This window comes from Larimichthys crocea, chromosome XIII, assembly GCF_000972845.2.
Source record: "Larimichthys crocea isolate SSNF chromosome XIII, L_crocea_2.0, whole genome shotgun sequence".
Lineage (NCBI taxonomy): Eukaryota > Metazoa > Chordata > Actinopteri > Sciaenidae > Larimichthys > Larimichthys crocea.
Window position 1 is genome coordinate 43157821 of NC_040023.1, and position 24572 is coordinate 43182392.

At 41.4% G+C, this 24572-nt stretch overlaps 1 protein-coding gene across 1 annotated transcript in view; it reads right to left on the reverse strand.

Moving 5' to 3' along the window:
* The window catches only part of ext1c (exostoses (multiple) 1c), an 89247-nt gene that overhangs the window by 20787 nt on the left and 43888 nt on the right, over nucleotides 1-24572 (reverse strand). The gene's annotated exons all lie outside the window — the stretch shown is intronic.

Here is a 24572-nt window from a genome sequence, read left to right on the forward strand (position 1 = left end):
AGATGTTTATCTGATAGTGCTGTAGCCAAATTTAAGGAAGTGATTCCTTCAGCATTGAATCAAATGCCATGTCTAACTGTAACAGAGGACTTGTCTACTTCCTTTAGCCACCCACAAATAGACCATCTTGTTGATAGTATTACAGGCTCATTACGGACAACTCTAGACTCTATTGCACCTCTGAAAAAGAAGATAATTAAACAAAGAAGGCTAGCACCATGGTATAGCCAGCAGACTCGTAAATTAAAGCAAGAGGGACGTAAATCTGAACGCAAATGGCGTGCCACTAAACTGGAAGAATTTCATCTAGCCTGGCAAGATAATCTCAAAATATACAGGAAGGCTCTCCGTAATGCCAGAGCAGCCTATTACTCTTCTTTAATTGAGGAGAATAAGAACAACCACAGGTTTCTCTTCAGCACTGTAGCCAGGCTAACAGAGAATCACAGCTCTACTGAACCATCTATTCCTTTAGGTCTAAGTAGCAATGACTTCATGAGCTTCTTTAATGATAAGATTATAACTATTAGAGACAAAATCCATCACCTCTTGCCCTCAACAGACATTGATCTGCATTCTGATACAGCAAGTTTTGAAACAGCTGTAAAACCTGATATGTATTTAGACTGTTTTTCCCCCATCGACCTTCATCAAATAACTTTAATCATTTCTGCAGCTAAGCCGTCATCCTGTCTCTTAGACTCCATCCCAACCAGGTTGCTCAAGGAAGTTTTACCTGTAGTTAGTAATTCGTTATTGGATATGATTAATCTGTCTTTATTATCAGGATATGTACCACAGTCCTTTAAGGTAGCTGTAATTAAACCTCTTCTTAAAAAGCCCACTCTAGACCCAGAGGTCTTAGCCAACTACAGACCGATATCAAACCTTCCCTTTCTGTCTAAGATACTTGAGAAAGCTGTAGCTAATCAGCTGTGTGACTTTCTCCATAACAATAGTCTATTTGAGGATTTTCAGTCAGGATTTAGAGTGCATCATAGCACAGAGACCGCATTAGTCAAAGTTACAAATGACCTCCTAATGGCATCAGACAAAGGACTCATCTCTGTACTTGTCCTGTTAGATCTTAGTGCTGCATTTGACACCATTGACCATCAAATTCTTTTACAGAGACTGGAACATCGAATTGGCATCAAAGGAACCGCCCTAAGCTGGTTTAAATCGTACTTTTTAGATCGATCTCAGTTTGTTCACGTCAATGATGAATCCTCCATGCAGACCAAAGTTTGTTATGGAGTCTCACAAGGTTCTGTACTTGGACCACTTCTATTCAGTTTATATATGCTTCCTTTAGGGAACATCATTAGGAATCACTCTATCAATTTTCATTGTTATGCTGACGACACCCAATTATATTTATCGATCAAGCCTGATGCAACCAATCAGTTAACTAAACTCCAAGCATGCCTTAAGGATATAAAAAGTTGGATGACCTACAATTTTTTGATGTTAAATTCAGACAAAACTGAAGTTCTTGTAATTGGACCCAAACACCTCAGAAACTCTCTTTCTAGAGACTTAGTTACTTTAGATGGGATCACCCTGGCCTCCAGCTCCACTGTAAAGAATCTTGGAGTTGTTTTTGATCAGGATTTGTCCTTTAACGTCCACATAAAACAAATTTCGAGGACTGCATTCTTCCACTTACGTAACATCGCTAAAATCAGACGCATTGTCTCTCAGGCGGATGCAGAAAAACTAGTCCACGCATTTGTTACTTCAAGGCTGGACTATTGTAACTCTTTGTTATCAGGCTGCTCCAATAAGTCTCTTAGAACTTTGCAGTTAATTCAGAATGCTGCTGCACGTGTTCTGACAGGAACCAAGATCAGAGATCACATCTCTCCCATTTTGGCTTCCTTGCATTGGCTACCTATTAAATCTAGAATAGAATTTAAAATTCTTCTCCTTACTTACAAAGCTCTTCATGGTCAGGCACCATCTTATCTAAAAGAGCTCATAATACCTTATTACCCCTCTAGAACACTGCGCTCTCAGGACGCTGGGTTCCTTGTGGTTCCTATAGTTTCCAAAAGTAGATTGGGAGCCAGAGCTTTCAGCTATCAGGCTCCTCTTCTGTGGAACAAACTACCTTTCTGGGTTCGGGAGGCAGACACGGTCAACACCTTTAAGAATAGACTTAAGACTTTCCTTTTTGATAAAGCCTATAGTTAGGGCTGGCTCAGGTCATCCCTTAGTTATGCTGCCATAGGATTACACTGCCGGGGGACCCCACCGAGGGTTATGCCTAGCCAGGCACGGTATTGGTTGAAGATGCACACATCTCCCTCCCCGAACACTCTCTCTCTCTCTCTCTCTCTCTCTCTCTCTCTCTCTCTCTCTCTCTCTCTATCTATCTATCTCTCTATATCTTTCTCTCTCTCTCTCTCTCTATATATATATATATATATATATATATATATCCATCTCTCTCTCTCTATATATCCATCTCTCTCTATATATATCTCTCTATATTTCTCTATATCTCACTCTCTCTATATATATATATCTATATCTCTATATCTCTCCATATCTCTCCATATCTCTCCATCTGTGGACATGTCTCATTAATGCATGTTACTAACCAAACTTCCCCGGAGTTTCTGTGCTCTGTCGTCCAGCAGGTTCTCGTGGATCGTGGCTGCTGCTGTGATCCTGCATGACGCCCACTACATATATTATTACTGTCATTATTACTACCATATCTATTACTGTAATCATTTTTATCATTCATTATAATTCATTGTCATTTTATCAGTCATTGTACAATATGTTTGTGTTGATTTGTCCTGTACACGTGACATCCATTGCACGTCTGTCCGTCCTGGGAGAGGGATCCCTCTTCTGTGGCTCTTCCTGAGGTTTCTTCCACATTTTTTTCCCTGTTAAAAGGGTTTTTGTGGGCAAGTTTTTCCTCACTCGAACCGAGGGTCTAAGGACAGAGGGTGTCACTCCCTGTACAGATTGTAAAGCCCTCTGAGGCAAATGTACTTTGTGACTTTGGGCTATACAAATAAAATTGATTTGATTTTTTGATTTTTCACACAGCACTTTAGAAAGCGAACCAAACCGCCTGGATGACGTCATGCAGTTACGACAGCTGCTTGTTTGGGGGCGGTATTGTCCAAAACAAGCACTGACTAGGAAGAAAAAAGACCAGGAAGAAGAAAACCCGGCTCATTGATTGGCTTTATGATCTTTGGTTCAATTGATAATTCACTATCGGACCAAGTGGACTGAGACCCACATTTTTAGACCTGCCCCAAACTAACTGGATTGTCCAAGGAAACAAACTCTTGTTTAAAGCGGACCAAAAGGCGCTGGTGTGAAAGCGCCCTTAGAATTAATCAGATGAACATAATGAATGGTAATGTTGCTATGTGTCCTCTGTTCACATTATCAAATATACCACTGTTATGTTTATGGCGTATCTCTGCTCCCTCCTAGTCAACAGAAAATCAGTGGAGGCAGCTTTAAGATGGTGCCATGGACATATATTTGGCATTTCTGCTAAATTAAAGAGTTTAATCAGCTATTCTATTAATCAACTAATTGTTTCAGCAATGTAGTTGTGTTTGTCGTTGTGTACAAACGGCAGAAACACGGCACACTTAACGTTTCAACACTCTGTGTTGTCTGAATTCATCTTCATCTCATTTCTACGCTTTTGATTGCACATTGAGTGTTTGTGTTTTTTGATGAAAGATTCTGATTGTGTGTACACCACTATCTGAGTCAGCACTGATGTGTGTGTCGGTGTGTGTGTGTGTGTGTGTGTGTGTGTGTGTGTGTGTGTGTGTGTGTGTGTGTGTGTGCGTTTGCATCTATACGCACACTGCTTCCTCCAACCTTTTTTCAATCCCCCTGTCTCCCAGGAGGACAGATATAGTTAAATATTAAACATCCAATATGGAGCCAATCTATGTACAAGGATAAGAGAAGTCGATTTTGTAGTCAGGACACACACAAACACACACACACAGATTTAGGCCTGATCATCCTCACATTACAATCCCTTTTCGTATTTCTGTCTCAGATAGCCACAGTCTCATAGAGAGACATAAATAGAGACAGGTCACAGAGTTTTTTACACCCACCCTGACACACACACCCACAGTAGTCAGGATACACACACACCTACACACACACACCGCAGCAGGCTCTCTCTCTTCATGTCAAGGCATTAGGCTCAGTGTGACACCGCTATCAACAAAGCTGTGTTTACTAAGATGGCACCACTCTGAGTCGCCGACTGCACATGTGTGTGTGTGTGTGTGTGTGTGTGTGTGTGTGTGTGTGTGTGTGTGTGTGTGTGTGTGTGTGTGTGTGTGCATTTCTTGGTTTCTGATAAGCAAATCTGCTTCTCCTCCACCCTATCATCCTGATCCCTCTCTCTCCCTCACCTTCACCCTCCCTGACTTGATTTTCTTCCCATCCTCCATCTTGTCTGTGTGTGCGTGTTTTTTTATTTATATCTGCAATCAACAAAACTGCCCCTCGCTCAATCTTTCCCGCTCACTTTTCTGCCTCAGCCTCATTCCTCATGTGTACTAAACACTGACTATTTAATGAATATTGACTTGGTGAAAGCAGAGAGGCGAGGGATGGAGGGAAGCAGGAGGGAGGAGGGAGGGTGGATGCTTCTTGACTGACAGCAGCTTCTGGTCAGTCCAGTCCACTCTGCTTCCTGTAAAGGTCAGGTGTCAGCAGAGCGTGTGTGTACTTCACTATCTGTACGTGTGTGTGCATGTTTGTCCCCGTGCGTGAACACAAGTGTGCGGCAGACCAAGGTTATGGATTAGCCGCCACAGCGCTAACGGGCCACTGTCAATACTTTTCATTCTCATGTGCACCTCATCGAGCACAACCAGAGCTGAGTGACAGAAGTCTTGGTAATGTCAGCACGTACACATTCATACACGGGCAGTCATGGCTCAAAGAAACAAGCTGAACAAACTACAACACTGACACTGTGAGTGAAATGCTGTGCATGATGTACGATTCCAGTTTCAGCCTGTTGGAATGAGAGAATGTATGAACATTTAAAGATGGTTTCAGGCTATTTAAATAGACAATTAACCTCAAATGAGATTTTCTTTGGTTCTTTCAGACACATAAAAGGATTATTACAGAACACCTGCTGGGCATAGTACTTTGGTTGCAATGTCCCCAGTTTCTGAGCAGAAAATACTTCAAAACACAGTGCCTGCTCATGGTGGAACTGTGAATAATATCATAAACAGTACGGTCTAGACCTGCTCTGTATGGGAAATATCATGAGATAACTTCTGTTATGATTTGGTGCTATAGAGATAAAATTGAATTAAACCGACTTGAACAATATTACAGCTGTCACAGCAGACTGGTGTTACACCAGCGTCAATACTACTTTCTCAACTGCCAAAAAAAACGAATCAGGTGGGATGAAAGTCGTCTTTCACACCAACATGATGCAAATCACGTCTCAAAAATACTGCTCATCTCCGCTCATCCCTGTCCTCTGCTGCTCACACTCTGACCCATTGCATTCTGACTCAACACATTCTCCAACATTCTTAAAAATCTTTATTTTTTTTTATTCCTAAAAACATATTGCACTGCCACGGCCACTTCTGTCTCCTCCACTCAGCACCAGTGAGCTTCTCCATAGTCACCCCGTTCCTCTGGAACAACTCATTCCAGCTTGTGAAAGTCTCTTAAAGCTCAATCTTTAATTTAATGTCATAGTGGAAACAACTATTCTGCAATGTTTTTGGTTGTTTTTTATATGTTTAAAGGTCCAGTGTGTAGAATTTAGTTGCATCTAGTGGTCTAATCGCTGCATTGCAATCTCCTCACATCACCCTCACCTTCTTAGTGTAAAGGAGAAACAACACTTTAAGGACCCTGTCTACAGTCAGTATTTAGTTTGTCTGTTCTGGGCTACTGTAGAAACACAGTGTTTCAACATGGCGGCCTCCATGAAAGAGGACCCGCTCCCACTGTAAATATAATTTTATATTTTATATATAGAGATAAAAAGATTCTTATTTTCAGGTGATTATATTATATATAGGAATGATAAAATGATCCTTACGCTAACTGACTTCTATGAGCTACTCCATTTCCTTTTTTCATTTTTACATGAATGGTTATTGTCTGATTCTATTATCCAGAGCAACTTACAACCAGCTGTAATGTAATACTGTATGTCTACTGTATGATATGAATCCACATTACGCTTCTCCTCAGCTACAAAATAAAAGACCTGTGCTGTATATGAAGTGACGACATGACTACAGCTACAGCCTAGACACAGAGTGAGATGAGATGGAGGGGGGGGGCAGACAAAGATGAGAGGGTGAAAGCCAGCTGCTGTAGCCTCTGGGACTCAGGAGGAAGGGAGGGGTGAAGGATAGAAAGTCAGAGAAAAACTACAGCTTTTTCTGCAGGCAGTGGGTCAGGTGCTGGGCTACAACCAGCAACTATACATGTCATCAGATGGAGACAGAAGAAGGCAAGGGGGAGAGGAGTGAAAAAAAAATGTGAACGCAAAATTATGAAGATTAGATGGTATGGAAAGAGAAAGGTAAAAAAAAAAAGATGCGGGGAAATATAAAAGAGGGATGGAGAGAAAGGCAGGAGGCTAAATAGACAGTTCAGGTTTCAGTGTGCAGAGGAATGAGGTCTCCTAGTATCCTCTTACATTAAACATAGAGAGGGAGAGAAACCGAGAGAGAGAGAGAGAGAGAGGAGCGCTCATGCTCATCTTTGTGTGTGGGGGAGGCAACAGTGCCCATAATCTTCACTTTTTCCTCCTCATTATCCCTTCTCCATCCATCTCCATCTTTTTCCTCTCGTTTCAGTAATCTCCATGCATGGACTGGTTCTCGCGCGCGCGTGTGTGTGTGTGTGTGTGTGTGTGTGTGTGTGTGTGTGTGTGTGTGTGTGTGTGTGTGTGTGACACAAGTCAACAAGAGAAGGTGTATCCAGATGTTAAATCCTTTCGTGCAGCTGTTGCGTGCACACAGAGTTACCTCTCAGCCTCATTGACTGTCTTAATAGCAGATGGACAGATAAGCCTTCTCCTTCAATCACTCCTTCTTATTCAACTTCATCACTCTCTCTCCCTCCACCTAGTCCAACTCCACAAAGCAGGAGTGACTTCTAAAGGTGGTGCGGAATGCTGGATGTACACACACACACACACACACACACACACACACACACACACACACACACACACACACACACACACACACAAATTAAAGTAAACTCAGGATGATCAAAGTGGACAGAGAATCTGAAATATTGAACAGTTACACACGTCTTGAGTTGAATCCCAGTGTAGCTGAACTGGTGAGTGGAGTTTATATTTAGAAAGCATTTAGAAAACAAGGAGCTCTCCTGCTCACAGATCCAGGAGAGATCCGAAGGAAGTCAGGAGAAGAAACCTGAGGAACTACAGCCAGACGTTTCAGACTGTCTGCAGCACTATCAAAGCCTGAACACTATCTCTCCCTCCAGCACCTCCTTGCTGCTCTGCTCTCCAGTGAGGTAATAGAACAGCCAGTCCAGTAATCAGAGTGCTTGTGGTTCGATTCCCATCTCGTTGAGTCCGGCTGAACAAGATACTGACCCCTGAAATTGCTCCTGATTGGCTGCGATGTTACACCTCGCGCAGCAGTTTGTGCCATCAATGAGTGAATGTGACTAGTGTTGTGAAAGTTCTTTGAGTGGTCGGCGGATCACGAAGACGGTTTAAATCTTCATGAAGAGGTTTTTGGTTGTTTCAGATCAGAAAGAGTTCATCCTGTTTTTTTCCCCCATGTGTTCTAATTCTCAGTGATGGAACGGAGAAGCACATTTACACAAACTCTGTACTTCAGTATGATTTTAAGATACTTGTAGTTTAGTATTTCCATTTTATGCCGCTTGATACTCCAACACGGCTGCTTTCATTTGACAGCTTTAGTTACTGGTTACACTGCATATTCAGATTAATAATCAGCAAATAAATGATGATGTATTGTCATTTATTGTCATTAGGTGAAATAACCTTTGCCATCTTAAAGTGATGATTAGTTTCTCCATCACGATAGAGTGATATAAGGTGGATACTGCTCCTTTAAAGATATACTGAATTAAGACTTTAATTGCAGAACTTTAACTTGTATTCTTACACTTTAGTATTAGTTCTTTAACTTAAGGAAAAGACCTGAGTACTTCCTGTGCCTCTGTAAATAGTGACATTAACGTCAAGGATCCTTGACCTGTAAGGTTTAAAGGTTAGCCAGCTATGAATTTTGAAGCTGTTGTGTGTCTGGAGATGCCTGGCTCTGTCAGACCTCCCAGATTTCATCCATTTGCTGGATTACTCTTCTGCAATGAGCTTACTTTTGACACCTTCAGAATTCTAAGTGTGTTTTCGAAATGGATTTTTTCAGGTGAACCAAATGTTGCCGCATCGGTCTATTAAAAACCTTGATTGGTTGTTTAGAGGTTGAAATGCCCTTAAAACGTCTCGCTCTGTGAGCGCCAGGATCCTCTGGTGTTTTTCTCTGTGCTCGTCTCTCTGGTTTGAAGCGGGTGTACATTTTTTGTATATCTTTGCGTATTCAGTCATGAATATTTAGCGGTGTGGAGAAACACTTCAGTTTTTCCAGCTTTAAGGTGCTGACGAAAGAGTATAACTGCAACATCGCCGCTTTGACTTTGTTGCGTGTGATTCCCAGCCTGTCTCCTCTGCAGAACAGTTTATGAAAATAAATCGACAGCAGCAATTCACATGAAAAGTTTCTTCATTTTTCAAACAGCTGTGCTTGTCGTGAAAAATAAAAGATGCATAGATAGAGATGTATTTAAAGGAGATGAATAAACAGATGCAGTTCAAACTAATGTTTTGGTCAGGAACTGAAATGTACTGGTCTTATTTCTGTCCACATTTATCCCAAAATCTCTGGCCCCTTCTTCCTTCGCACTAACAGTGATGCCTTCACCCAAACACACACACACACACACACACACACACACACGCACACACACACGTGCCTTGGCTCCACAGGAGTGTTAAAGATATTAGTCATCCACCGGGGTTCAGACATGGGGGATAACTTCTGCCAGCCTTCTCAGACGCTCGCAGAAAAAAAAGACAAGACAGTTATTTCTGATGCCTCCAGTGCAGTCGGCCTCGCCGTATCAAAAGCCACCATTCCTCTGTGTCTCTTTGCTATCGAGCAGCAGACTCGCTAATGGATTTTCTGCCACGCAGCTTTGTCTTCCTCAGTTACCAAGAGTCATTACTGTTGAGGGCTGGAGTGCTGAGCTAAAAAGGAGTGATTTTTTTCTGCCTTTGCATTTCTTTGCAATTGCTGTGTGACAGTGCGCTGAGTGTGTCATTGTTTCCTCAGGGATTGATTAAATTAAACTCTGTTATAATAATAAATCTGCATATATTTGCCTTAAAACCTGCTTTAAAATATGACATCCTGACTTACACTTCTGTCTTGTTCCCCCTAAAGACGTTAAAAACATCATTAAACAACACAAACAAGCAGACAGGATGAAGCAGAGAGCCTCTCTCTGTGGCATAGTATCAATCAGTTAACAGAGTTGTTTATGCTGGCATCAGCTCACATTTTCACCTTTCAAATTAACACTTATTAACACCCCTCGCAGCATAAATGGCACCATAATCACCTGATGCACACACAGCCAGCGCAGCGGAGGCTCATTTTTTTGTCATAACCACACTTGTCAGACGTGTCTTTCTTTCACAACTCACCAACCAGGTCGACATGCTGGGTGTCATCTGAAAGAGGTGGAAGCCACAGGAGGGCTGAGACAAACCTCAGAGGTCACAGAGAGGAAGAGGGGAAAACACATTTCTGACTCTGGCTTTAGAGAAATGTATGTTTTTTATGATATATTCATTTTTGTAGGTTTTCTCGGCTCAAGCATTGAAATGATTCAGATAAAATAATCCAAGAATCAGTCTTCATTTACTGAACATGAGTGTGTATAGAAAAGTGCCCAGTATCTCTTGTTAATTCCTTCTTTGATCAGGTATTTCCTGATACACAGTAAATATTTCAATGACGACAAAGAAAATCTCCAGTTTCTCTTTTTAGTAAGATATGTTCCAACAAGATCCTTCTCATGTTACAACAATATTTTTTTTGTTTATTTCTGTTATGATGACATATTTCTCTCATGATTACAGGATACAAGATGATCACAGCTTTACTGCTTGCCTTTGCCTTTTATTGAATGGAATATAGGCTTTTTTTTTTTGATAATTTTTTTGGCTTTTTATGCCTTTATTGATAGTACAGCTAAAGATAGACAGGAAGCAGGGGGCAGAGAGAGGGGGAGTGACACGCAGTAAAGGGCTGTCCGATGCAGGATTCGAACCGGAGCCAGCTAGCGAGGACTGTAGCCTCCACACACAGGGCGGCGCTTAACCCACTACGCTACCGACCGCCCCGGAATATAGGCTGTTTATCCATATCTTCTATTGTACTGTAGCTGTTTCATCTGTCTTATTCTATATTGTCACATTTTAATGTTCTATTGTATCTGTCTGTGTCTTTTTACATTTCCTCATGTTTCTTTTATATCTTGTCTAAAGGTCTTTTATGTCTTAATTTATTTTTTTAAATGACATGTTGTTGAATGATGGTTCACAAATAAACCCACCAAGTTATTCTGTTTTTTTTCTTTTTGTTTTTACCTCAAATCTGTTTATTTTGTTGGATTATAAAATATCATTACATAAAAATCTGTTTATCTCATAAAAAAAGCAACTTTATTCATTCAAACATATGATTGTGTTAAAGCGACATTGTGTAACTTTTTGACCATAACAGATTTTAAAACATGTTGATGCTACACTGATGCATAATCAGGTGAATGGTACATCCCACAAGAAGTATGTAACACAGAACACAGAAAATGTTTTCTGTTTTTTCCTCTGATGTCCTCCAGCTGCTCCGCCTCAACTCTCTGTGATTTACAGTTAGAGTTTTCTGATGGACAGTAAAATGTCATGCCAGAACAGGAGCTTGGAACATGGACAGTATAACCAAGCTCCTCTGACATAATGACAGAGGAGAAAAGTCCAAAGTCGGAGGAAGCTAAGAAAGAGAAAAGGAGACAGTAAGCGAGCAAGAAGCCGCCGGACCAGAGTAAATGTGGGACTGACTTTTAGTGGTTGGTGAGAGCTTGGTGAAATAAAAGGCTGAAAGACAGACGCCGAGCTGGGCTGACTGCTGCTGGACTAGTCAGTAATATTAGCTGCTGCTATGTTGTTGATCTTGTTGTGGCTGTTTCTGATCATAAGTAATGTAATCAGAACAAATACTCCAGTACAGCTGAACATATTTACTACAATGGGATTACACTCTGAAACTGGAGGCTTAAAAATACAAATTTCAACTAAATGTTCCTTTTTGGTATCTAAAAACAACACACGGCCCAATATATCACTTACTTTTTAAGGTCTGAGGTCCAAAAATATTGGAAACCAAATGTGTGTGTTTGCGTACATGCAGGTTTTTGCGTCTGCTGCATTTAAAGCTTCCTGCGTCTGCATTCCTGCCATCCTGCAGTCATTATCCCTGTTGACATTACAGAGGTCCTGAACTCTGCTAGACAAACCACATATCCAGTCCAACCCTTTTATGTCCTATGTGCTGTTGTTTCTGGACTCAGCGTTCTGCTGCACACACGCTCATCATGTACACAAATACACTGACCACCAGGCACCCTGTCATTACACACAATCCCTCCTCTGCTGAGTGTGTTCCTGTGTGTGTGTGTGTGTGTGTGTGCATCGGCTCTCCTTTTAATACCTCTCTCCATGCATACTTACTCTCCTCTTTGCCTCTTTGTCTTTATCTGTTTCTTGCGCTCTGTCTCTCGTTAATTACACAGAGACGGGAGGACTAAGCTCTCTAATCTGAAAGGATATGACCCCACCACAGCTGATCCTTTAACACTGTTACTTATACCCCAATCCAGCACTCTCTCGCTTACACACACACACACACACACACACACACACACACACACACACACACACACACACACACACATGCATACAGAGCATGTAAATAAATAAAAGGGGGATTTTTATCCTTAATCATGTTCATTTCATTACACAACATGGAGGTCAGAAAGAGTGAAGGTGGCATAACAAGATTCCAATTTTGACACATTCCAGATCTGTGAATGTGTCTGGATTCAAAGATGCTCTAATTGTTTCAGAGAAGAGGGAACGATTTCTGCTACTTTTCCTTTAAAGACACAATCTGCTCAGACTGAAAAGACTTTTTTGTGTCCTGCACCCATTTAATAACCAAATTGTGGTTTTATGCAGATTAAAGCGACATTAAATACCATGTTTTAAGCAGATCCAGCGAGGCTTATCAAAGTGCTTTCACTAAATCTATTTAACGTAGCTTTATTTATACATTAAACCACATGTTCATGTTTGGCTGAAAACAAATTAAATAAAAAGCTGCAAAAAAAAAAAAAGTGCTGGTCTTTAGCAAAAAAAAAAAAAAAAAGAGCTTCTGGAAAATTAGGACAAAAAGATTTCAGATTAAATTTGGGATATTTAGGTCTTATCGCTACAAATCCACATGAGCACACTCACTCATACAGCTTTTCCTTGAGCATTAACATGGTGGTGAGGAGGGTGTGACAGACTTCATCATGTGGGCTTGTTAGTTATATATAGAAATGGGAGCACAGCTGTCTGTCCATTAGGCTAAAAGCACAGCAGCACAGGAACACGGCCGTGAAGTCAGTGGCCCTCTCGCCTTCTTCGCAGGACAAGATGGAAACGAGGAGGGGAATGATCGGGAGGAGAGATCTCAACACAGATGCAGAGAGGAACGTGGAAAAGGAAGGGAGGACAGAGGAAAGATGCAAGTTTAGGAGCGCAGACAGCGCTGGGTGTGTTAAAGATTAGACAGAATGTGCAGGATCAAAGGAATGGCTTCATAAAACACGATATAACATATTTAACAGTGAGTTTTAGAGGTGTTCATGGATTTTGCAATCTGAGGACAGAGCCAGGCTAGCTGGTTCCTGGCTGTGTGCCAGGGGTCTTCAACCTTTTCAGCCCAAGGACTCCTTGGACAAGAGACAAACAGAACAGAGACCCCCACATGTGATTCATTTTTTAAAATGTCACATTTTAAGCCTGGCCAATAATAACTTTTATATACTTTATCACCTTTTATTTCACCTTGTATACTGGATTATTATCCTACATGTGTTTATGATCGATAAAAAAAGTAAAAAATAATTTATTTTGTAAATAGTATTTGTCAAATGTAGCTTATTATTGTTTATTATTAATGCTTGCAGTTTACTCAATATAATTTTATTCTATTTTTTAATTCTCACAAATGATTTTAGTGAAAATTGTCAATTATTAATTGGCACACACCCCTGATTGAAGACCCCTGCTTTATGCTATGCTAAGCTAACAGGTGAATGGCTGTAGATATGAAAGTGGCAAAATAATTTTAAATAAGTTGGTGTTCACAGATTTCTGTTATTTGTCACTGTCTGAGTCACATGAAAAGATGACTCGGCTTTGTGATTGATATGCATGAAACAATCTTGCTTCAGAATCAGAACTCGCTGCTCTCTGACAGGACGAAATGAGCTCAGGACACTAGCAGATTTTTAAAAATGTTTCGAGAAAATAAACTATGAGAGTAGACAAACTGACGAGTGTGAACAAAGTATTCTGTGTGTGTGCGTTTGATGAAAATAAGGACACACAGAAAGCAAAGGTATGTAGAAACAGAAAAAAAACACAGCATGCACTGCAAGAGAAGATAGAAAGAAAGTCTGTCTGTCTGTCTGTTTGCCTGCCTCCCCCGGCGTGCAGTAGGTATCTGCTGCAAGTCTAGCGTGACTGATCTGAAATCAGGTTTTCTGCCTATAAATATAGAGCCAAGCAGAGTGAGGGCTCTTCCACTTCTTCGGTTTTCCACTCTGTGCAAGTGCGTAGGCCATAACCCTGCTTTCATTTCCCATTACGGCAGGATACTTTGTCCAATATGAACGTCGCGGAGCGAGGACGGGCAACAGAGGGTCTTGGAAAACACTGAAAATGAAAGTCTTTCATTACCGTGCTTCATAAGTAATGATGTTGGGAGGGATGGGAACAGGAGGGAGGGGAAGAGAGAAAGGCACAAGTTGAAAGCAGGAGCAGCGAGCACGCGTCAAGACAGTCTTTTGGGTGAGACGATAGAGGAATTATTTATGGTGAATTTACACATCAATGACACTTTTTTTTTCTCCCCTTCACGATTCCTCCGCCGCATGCTGAAAACATAATGTGTTGGAAACTTGCGAGCCCGCTCATGTGTATGTGTGAAACGGAGCGAGACGAGCAGAGTGCATGTTCATGTGTCGTTGTGTGCCTTAACCACAGGAAAGTGCCAACAAAATGTTTTGTTTATTTCCTGCCTGACTGACAATTGCCAGATTTTAGGTCCTTGTGATGAAACAAGCCAACTGGCAGCTCAACCAATAGTCTATTAACAATAAAACACACACACACACACACACACACAAACAGCCAGACAAATCCTGGCAGCACTGCCTTTGCTGGACCACCTATGGGCCTCTAAGCCAAACAGACAACAGCAGACATTACATCAGTGACAATAGGGCTGCTTTAGTGTCAAACACACCGTCATTAAAGCTATTTTAACTCTGAACAAACACCGCCGCATATAGACGAGCAGCTGTACTAATAGCAGTGGTTGAAACGCCCATGCACAGGTGGAGCTACAATAGGTATGGCTGTCATGTGGCGGCTTCTTCTGAAGTCAAATGAGAGGAAAAGTGAGAGGGAAAGTTTACAGAGACTATAGGATCATAAGTGTGTGTGTGTGTCTGTGTGTGTGTGTGTGTGTATGGCCGTCAGTCATATATATCTATATATAAAAGCCTCCTTTCATGTCCCCACAAAGCTCCAAATAGCTCCTCTGTTAACGTAAATGCCATGAGACTGTGTGTTCTCTGCCCTAAAGGACATACGTGATGTTAAAACAACCAACTGAGCCACTAAAGTTTCCAGACTCAGGTTAAACACTAGTCCTACTTATTTTCTACTTTAATGAACATTATGTCACAAGAGATTAACTGCCGCCCTGAAGAACTGAGCGAATGAATCTCATTTTGGGACTTCAAACAGCACTGACCTTAGGTTTTATGATGAAACATAAAACAGTGGACGGCTGCTTGTTTTATGGAGCCATCTCTAAATAGAGCCGCCATTCATAAAGTCTGTTCATTTATCATAAACCTTCACGGTCAAATAAGTGGGATTAGCTCTTCCAAGTGTCTTGGCTAAACTTATGATTGAATGTCCAGCACTGGTAGGTGTCCTGTGTCCTCCTGCAAACTAAAATATGAGATGACTGCAAGTTTAAAGCTGCTCTAATCCAAATCTTTATCTTAAAAGTCGATCAAGCGGCTGTGAAATGTGAAAGGTGCTCGCTCATATTGATGAACCCACACACTATTATTATCCAATTCTCCAGTTTGCCTCCGCTCCATGGGGCATTACAGCATCTTTCAGCTCATTGTTTGATTTTATGGTCCAAAAGCTTCACTGTTTTAGTTCACTCTCACCAGGACACAGCGGGAAGCAAGAAAAAACTCAGATCAGCTCTCTACATGCTTTCTGCACCGCACTGAACAGCTCACAGGAGAATCTAGCTTTTCTGAATAGCTGGTGGAGACCAAAACAGAGATAAAGTACACCTTTATGGTCGAAGCATCTGGGAATCTCCAGTAGTCTTTTCTTATAATTATCATTTTATTTTAAAGCTATGACATTTCTTATTAAAGGAAGAATGTTACATGTTTGTTTATACATACATGGGGGATTTAGTATGATTTGATAATTTATTCTCTGTTTGCAAAACAGCAAAATGTAAGCAAAACATATGAACTGTAATTGCATGATATTAACCCAGATTGTTATGATGGTTGTTGTGATGGTGGTTGGTGGTGGTGAGGGGGGGCGCTCAGACTCCCTGCTGTGAACATAATCTGTCTCTGTGATATTTCATCTTCTATTAATAGTCACACGTTTTTGCAGGGTTTTTGCAGGGTTTTTGCATATTTCAGGGAGCTGCACTGAAAAACATCAGAAAACTCATGAGTCATGATGAAGCCTGGCTTAACACCGATTTGTCGATGCGGACTGCTATTGTTATTCCATCTGACTAATGAACGAGTGAGAAGTTTGGATACAAAAAGCAGAAAATAACAAAACAACCTGAAACTATTTCAGCACAGGTGAAACTTTAAATGAGCTCCTGATATTAAAGCCACACAACATACTTCTGTTGAAATAAAGCACAAATCTGACAATTTTCTGCCTGACGGTTTTCACCTGTGGAAGATAGTTATTTTAGAGTGCCTTTAGAGGATACTGGAGCTGGAGGTGACCCCTTCACCTGTGAAGGAGATTGAACGGACAAAAGACAGTCTGAAGCGGGTTCACTGCAGACGTGTGCAGACAAGTAGAGCAGAGAGGCGAGAGAAGACCAACAACAGGGAAACAGACAGCATGGGTTGGGCAGAGAACAGATGTGTTCCTTTGTGAAGGGTCATAAACATGAGTCATTCAACTCTGAAGATGGCCGAAGGGCACAGAGGATTGTAAAGAAAAGTGGAAAGACAGGAAGCGCGGGGAGAAATCAAAAAGCGGTGGCAGCAGGAGGACAGCAAACGCAATATACAAAACTCTCTGTGATAGAGGAAGAGAGAGAACAAGGTAGAGGAGAAGAATTAAGAGAGCAGGGAGGGAAGAAAAAAGAGTGGTACAGAGACTAAATGCTCTGTTTTCAGCAGCAAATGTGCTCGCGGTGAAATCCATCACTGGAGGTACGGCTGGCAGCTCATCTACACTGCAGCCTTTGTTTTATGGCGTTGACACCGGCACCGCTGCTGTGTTTTCATCAGTCAGGGCCCTGACACCACCCTGGGGAGTCGCACATGAACAGGCATACGTGTGGGCGAAGAGATCTGCATAACTGTGTGTGTGTGTGTGTGTGTGTGTGTGTGTGTGTGTGTGTGTGTGTGTGTGTGTGTGTGTGTGCTCAAACTTGTTTGTTTCTACCTGTGTGCCCCAGTGTAGTGACTGATTTTACAGATTAGTAAGCTAGACGCTACTGTGGAGGGAAAAAAAATGAGGCGCTGCAGCGTTGTCAGGCCCTGATTAAATCCTTAAAATACTCAAGTAATCTACATAAGAACCTCGGTGCGAGGCAACCGTGGATGTTTTTTTTTTTTCTTCTCCTCGTGTGGCGGATTATATTTTTCTTTGTGGCGCAGGCCTTGCAGCTCCTAGCAGTTTGTATTTCAAACACTAATTCTTCATGCTCTAAGGACAGCAGCAATATTTCCCGAAGAAACTCCCATGGGTGTTTATATAGGCCACAAATACAAGTGGTAGGACTATGTTCAGCAGTTATAGAACCGCAGAGTTACAGTTTAAAAGAAAATGCCTTTCTATTGTGTATGTGTGTGTTAAGACCAAATGTGGCATCTTTTAATTCTTTCTGTGACCAGAACTCCTGGTACACAGAAAATACTTCATATTTTTCATGCAGAAACTGAAATAAAATATTTTCAGTCATCATCTATGTGTGCTCTGATTTCAATGTATATGAAGAACCCCAGTCAGACTCAGACTTCATCTTTCCCCCATGTGCTAGGTGTTTATTTCCAGATCAGCTCTGTGTCCTAATTCCACATCAGCTACTTATAATATGCAGTATCAACTCTTTATTAATTGTCGTACTCTGCTTTCAGTCAGTCTACAAAAATCTCTCTGAACTCCTTCATAAACCAGAAAGACAGATGTCAGTCAAACTGTGACACCAGAACAGCACGAGCAATTAATACTAGTTTTAATTTTCAGTGTTTAATACTTTCATATTTTATTATTACTGTTATTGTTGCTGCTGTGAGTAGCTTCTTCGTTTCCTTTGGGCATTGCATTGTGGGAGAATAGTGCACATGAACCTGAAGTATACATCCCATATGCAGACTGTTTTGGAGAAGACAAAAGGTTGTCACACTTTGATATAATACTAGTCTTAGAAAATGACACTCGATAACTCTTTTGAGGTAGGTGAGCCGTATGTGTGTGTGTGTGTGTGTGTGTGTGTGTGTGTGTGTGTGTGCTTGATGTTAACCAAACAAAACCAATGTGGTACTGACCAGGCGTGTTCACCGTTTACTCCTAATGTCCATGTGCTGTGTGTGTCTTCACATAATACCTGATAACGTCTCTATCTGTGTGATAACAGATCTGTTTTTTAGAACTTTTACTATGTTTCATTAATGGAGATCATATTGTTTTATCAATGCGCTGTTGAAAAAGTATCAAGGTATCAATACTTTTGTTCCCTGGTATTTCATGTCATTGCAGAACTTAAGATGGCTGTATTGTATTAAAAGTGTTTAATTACTTTGAACAACATACTCTGCCTCTCACGTGTCATCCATGTTTGTTTCTTCAGCACTCTGTATTATTAAGCAGCAAAACTTCCATAAAAATGTGTGCCAACATGAGTGATAACTTGATAATGACAACATGATGTGAACATTTCCACATTTGTGCAACAGCCTTCATCAGTCTTCCTGCCTCTGCCCATCAGCTGACTTCATGTCCAGCGGATACACACTGTGTATCTGACACATTCTTATTTCCATCAGTCACATCATCTGTGTTGCTTTGTTGCCATAGCATTGCTGACTCCTAAATCTTCAGACCTGCATTCTTGTCACCTGCCTCCCTGCTCTTCTCCTTCTCTGGAATAATTCCCCTGATTCTGACAGCTTGTTCTTTGACCAGATATTCCAGTAAAGTCTTTCATTTAGCCTCCTCTGCTCTGCTCTGAGTTTTTGTCAACCATTCACTCTCTCTTTCTTTAACTTAATTTACCTCTGTTCACTTTGTCTGACACAATGTCAAGCAGCAAAAATTAGCAAAATAAGTGATTAAGAGTGTGTGTTTGCGTGAACAGTGTGTGTGTCCGTGTGTGTGTTTTCTGAGGTGATCACCTGTGGTCTTCAGAGGATGAAGCAGGCCACGGCCTTTAAGCAGCGGCTCAGTGTGGCGTGAGGAGAGCTCACTGACTAGGAAGCTTTTCAATTACTCTGATTGCTACTGTGAGTGTGTGTGTTTGGGTGTGATTCAGAGTATGTTTTATTGATATCATCCTTAGAGGCATGAAATAAGCTGCAATTCTAAGAAAAAATGCAAAGACCAGTCTGAATATTTGTTCTTCTTCTGTCCTGGTGTGTGTTTCATAACCCCTCTGGTTTATCTTGTGACCCCTGGTGGGGGTCTCGACCCCGGTAAATCCAGTGATGCATGAAATCTGCGTTTATCTTCATGCATGTTTGTCCCAATGATATTTAGACATTCTTGGGGAGTGGGTAAGGAGTGTGTGTGTGTGTGTGTGTGTATAAACAGACACATGAGCATGGACATATGGAGTCTGTGTGACTGTGTATGTGACACCTGCATAAACACAGATTGCTCAGATAAATAGCAGACACAAGAGGTCATGTCAATGGAGCCACTTGCATTTTACGTGTGTGTGTGTGTGTGTGTGTGTGTGTGTGTGTGTGTGTGTGTGCTGGAGGGCAACATTGATAGGTATGTCCATGTGTCTAATGGCATTCATGCTCACTGAGACAGTTTTACTACTTCCAGGCACAAACACGATCGACTACTGACCCTTACGGAGTCACCTGCTTATCTGGATCACAACAAAACACACACATACATACACATGCACACACACTCAAAACAGTGTGACCGCACAACACAGACACACACAAACACACACATTACAAACTAAAATACGAAGCATATGACCTCAATTCAGCTGGTCCGATTCAGTGACCTCACTTGTTTTGCAATGACTCAACCATATATCACCAGCCTCTCCGTGTGTACACACACACACACACACACACACTCGTATGGGAGGCATTTAAGGAATGTGTAGCATTTACCTCCGATCTGATTTTCTGTGGTATTCCCAACAAATCTGGGGAAATGTGTGCTTGTGTGTGTGTGTGTGTGTGTGTTAGGTGTATTGTCTCCCATGCGTGTGAGTGTGTGACCTTCATGTCATCATCATGTCTTCTTCACTGTGTTGTGATTTATAGCTCAGACTATTCTGTTAATAACAGTTCTAGGTACGTTTCACAACGTTTCACAAATGTTCAACTATTTCTTCCACTGAGAGAGATTCTAATGACGACAGCAGATATTTTAAAGGAACAGTGTGGCGTTTTGGGAAATATGCTTGTTGCTATCTAAAAAACTGAGCTAACTCCTGGCTCCAGTTTCTTATTGAATGCATAGATATGAAAGAAATAAGTATACAAGATTTCCCAAATGGTCAAACTATTCATTCAATGAGAACCTTTATGTTACAAACATGGTGGTGAAAGTGAAGACAGACAATACTTCAGAGAAAGAAGTTTTCACCCCAAATTTGTCTTATTTAGGTCACTACAATGACCCAGATAATCACTTTTTGGCTAAGTGTACACACATGCAGCGGTTGACAATGGTTCTCCTGTAGAAATTCCATTATTGGAATGGGTCAAAAGCCAAAACAGCGGGGAACCACTGCCTTAAAGCGATACCCTTTCTGCTTCCACCTTTCATACAGGCCCTAATCTGTCCACTCTAATAATGCATGGAAGCGTTTGATATTTATGCTATTTCCAGTCACATCATTTTCAAGTTAGGGTCACCTTCTGCCACCTGACTGAGTCTTTGCTCCAGGGTCCAGCTTCAACCTTCCATGTCTGTCTGTCCCTTTACAGAGAGCAAAGTCTCTCCTAAATAGAGCTACAATGAACTACCTGTGCTTAAATTTAGCTTAATGGTGGACTTTCTCCTCAAGACACCTTGTCAGCATCACTGGTCCGTAAGACACGGCAAAGGTTAGCATGTGTTAACCAGCTCCCTGGTGTGACCCGATCACTCCACCTTTGAAGTCTTGTCTGAGCATGGTGTCTCCTCAAGGACAGGATAAAGTCATTTCCCCAAACATATGCTAATCCTGGTGCTAACACCACCATATGTTCGCTTTTCCACCTCAGACAGACTCCACCACATGGGTTCTTATTACACATATGATCTCCAGAAATGATTTTTATAGCACACTGTGTCACTTTTTCATCAAATTTGAGTTCATTTGGAGATAATAACTGACAGATGTCTTTAAAGCAACACTGTATAGAAATGGGTACTTTTGTGATGTAGCGCCTCCAGTTTCAGAGTGTTATCCCACTGTGGTAATTATGGACAGCCTATTCTCTGCTATGTCCGCACAGGCTGCTGAACCCAGTGACATTGCACATCTTCCTGGGTCTGTTTTTGGCATAACACTGGCTCTGCTCCCTGTCAGCATCGCCTGCACCCAGAGCCCGAACACCTCCTCTTCTTCTTCCCGTTGACACAAACACTAACACTCCCCTGGGTGCTCTAAGCTCACAGTCTGGGCAGCCTGGCTAACAAACTGAGCTAACAGCAGCTACAGTGGGTTGCAGTTTACTTTACTGTCCATCAGGAAACTCTGTAAATGACTTGTTTGAGGCAGACCAGAAAACATTTTCTCCATAAAATATGATCCAGTTTCACCAAAATCAGTCATATAGTTGGTGGCGTGTGACTTGTGAAATGAACTGAACCCTTTTCGGCCTTTTAGGTTTGCTTATATTTTCTATCATCATGCTGAAGGATTATGAGATTTGGCCCTGACATGGATAAGATGAAGAAAAGTTTCACTGGTCATAAACACAATGTGGTTTTGGTTTTCTCATATCACAGCCATCGTCTTCACCCGCACTCAAAGCTCTCTTCACCAAAAACATCAGCGTTCTGCCACTGTAAGTTCAGACAGGCTCAGCCAGTTCTTGCCAAACACTTAGGAATTCACATCTTGCCAAAAACAAACCAGCAACAACCAACCCTGCACTCATCTGGTTATCTCTGACAAACAATTTCTCTTCAGTGGATTTAGAAATATTTCAACATTTAATTTCACTCATTTTTAAGGCAGTGGCTACATACATGTTTAATATGTGTGGAATACCATACTCTGCTGTGGCCACTGTGAATTGTCCTACACATTTGGATGAAAGCTTGAGATGAGGTTGTTGCAATCACCAACTTCACAACTTCACTGCTAGATTCCATGAAATAAACACTGGTCCTTTAAAACAGACTGACTTGGCTTTAGTGTGGACACAGGTTACAGGCAGTTCAACCAAAGAGGTCAGAGAGGTCAGGTCAGACAGGCAAACTCCAAGTGGTCTACAGGTTTAACCACAACTTTCAGCGAGGTCCAGCTGAGAACCTTTGTATGCATCTCTCCATGTCTTTCCACTGTAAACTGTAAATAAATGAAAACAGATTTTGTTTCGGATCCCTTTAAATCTCTGCGAGATCCCAGAGATTTGTCTTGGGGGTCTATTGAAGGGCACAGACTCTCAGGTTTGGAACCCCTTTTTGTGCATAAGTGCATAAAAATAATAAATAAACTACATAAACTAATTCAATAAAACACTGTAATATATAACACTGACAGGGGCCACGTTTCTACATTGAATACTACTGCTTTTGATTCCTTAAATAATATGTATTTTTATTTTTTAAAATAATCAGATATGAAGGTACGTCGAGTACGTGCTTTGATCCCCGTTCTCATTCTGTATGAATGTGTGGGAATGGGTGAATGAGATATGTAGCAAAAAAGCTGTTTGAGTGAGGAGTACAAGTACAGTCCATTTACTGTTTGTTTGTAGTTGCTCACGAACAAATTGTGAAGTTAAGAAGCGACATTATCATTCATGATGGATATAAGTACAATATTAACTCTTTGAGCTCCGTTTGAAGCCATAAAGGAGCTGCAGATGCAGAGTGAGAATACATCATTATTATACAAATTATGGTCACTTTCAATGCATTTTGTTGAAAAAAATTGCTACTTTTACTCAAGTAGCAATTTCAAAGCAGGGCCTTTAGTGGGGTGATTTTAAAGTGTAGCATTGCTATTCTTTAATAAAGTTAAACATAAGCATCTGAATATGTCTTTCTAACCTTTAGAACATGAAACACACACAAAGCAAGAACAATCTGATGTCCCAGCAGGTTTAAAGTGTCCAAACAAGTGTGGATACTTCAGCCGTCCGACACACCCTGTCACACACAAACACACATAGCCATGCACACTCTCTCGGGCTTCCTTATTGGCCGTGCCATCCTCCGCCTGTGCAACTCTCAGTGCAGTGAGGAGACAGTGGGTGCAGTGTGGAGACACTGGCCTCACTCCAGAGACTCTCCAGAGAATTCCATTGAGAGACCGCTGGCTGGCAGACTGGATGGTTGCTGGTAAACAAGCCAAACAACACACAACACCAGCTCAACATAATTCCTACGGAGAAAAAAAAAAAGGAAAAACGCGTCCATTCTGCAAGCAGATTAACCCGTCATATTATTCCTGTGATCTCTGACAATTCTGCCTCAATTTGTAAAAGGCTTGATTATGCTATCAGTGGCGAGCTGCTCTGCTGATTTTATTATAGTATTCAGGATAATTTTACAGGGATGTAAGTGCTCATTTTACGGCTCCTGACCATAACCATTGTAATTGATGTTATGCCTGTTTTAATGTTCAAACTCCTCGTTTTAGGGTGGATTTTCACTTCAGCTGCAAGATACTTGGGAATGCAGAACTTGTCATACTGCTGTATTCCTGTCAGAAAAGCCTGTTAAACGCAGCCACTAACAGAATAAATGATCAGTGTGTTCCACAAGCGCCAGCTGTCCACCAGACAGCATCTGATTTCTTTCCAGCCGGCTTCCTCTTTAATAGTAACCTTTTGCCTTTAAAGACGAGCGGCTCCTGCGAATCTGTTTGATAATGTGATGACTGAGCAGCGGGGGTTAAATGAGTGTTTGTTACATGGGGGGGCTCTGAGTTAGCGGGGTTCACAGTAGTCTGACAGCTTTTGTGACAAATGCAGGTTCACACAGCATTAAGGGGATGTGATGAGCAGAAGAAAATGCACAAACAATCCATTTACCTAAAAAAAAAAACTGGCTTCATGTAAGCGACGGCTTGTTGTTGCTGTGCAGTCAGCAGATTCACTCAAAATCTCCATAGATTAAACTAATCAGGAAACCAGACGACCCTGAGAGACAAAGACTGGTTCATTTGGAGTCTAGCTGACCTCTGCTGATTGACAGCATCTGACTGACTGACTGACTGGAGCACCACGCCAAACACTGCTAGTTCACATACATCAATCATGTCATTATGTGCTGAAACAGCAGTGAGTGGGTGCCGAGTGCTGACAGTCCTTTCAACCTGAAAAATAATGTGGCTAAACAGCCTGTGCACTTTAGTAACAAGCATGTAGGTAACACTTTCCTTCCACGACAGTTAAATCAATTTTACGTTGACTGTAGATATACTGGGACCATT